Source organism: Sphaeramia orbicularis, chromosome 19 (genome assembly GCF_902148855.1).
Source record: "Sphaeramia orbicularis chromosome 19, fSphaOr1.1, whole genome shotgun sequence".
Taxonomy (NCBI): Eukaryota; Metazoa; Chordata; class Actinopteri; order Kurtiformes; family Apogonidae; genus Sphaeramia; species Sphaeramia orbicularis.
In genome coordinates, this window is record NC_043975.1 from 27,314,852 (window position 1) to 27,315,337 (window position 486).

Below are 486 nucleotides of genomic sequence, written 5' to 3' on the forward strand. Positions count from 1 at the left end.
AAAAAAAAAAAAAAAAAAAAAAAAAAAATACTAAAAAAAAATATGATTCAGTATACAACATTAAAACATCACACACTTTTCCTAATAAAAATCAAGTTCAAATAAAATGCAGGATATAATATTGAGATGGCATATCTATTGAGCCGATCAGTGACCGCGTGCATTACTACGCTTCAACCTGCCCGGACACAGTCGCAGTCAAAAAAACAGACCAAACAGAGTATATGCATGTATATTATACATTATATAGCCTAAATATTGTCTAAAATTAATGTTTATTTGCAACATAGTATAGCAAACTATTACATGATCAAAAAACAAAGTAATTCTTAGTGAAAAACTGTCTGGGGTCGCCTGAAATTTGTGATGTTAAAATGGGGTCACGAGCTAAAAAAGGTTGGGAACCACTGGATTAAATATAGTACATAATTAACACTAAAAAAAACATGAATTACAGAGGTTAATATTATAACAAATGGTGATAAA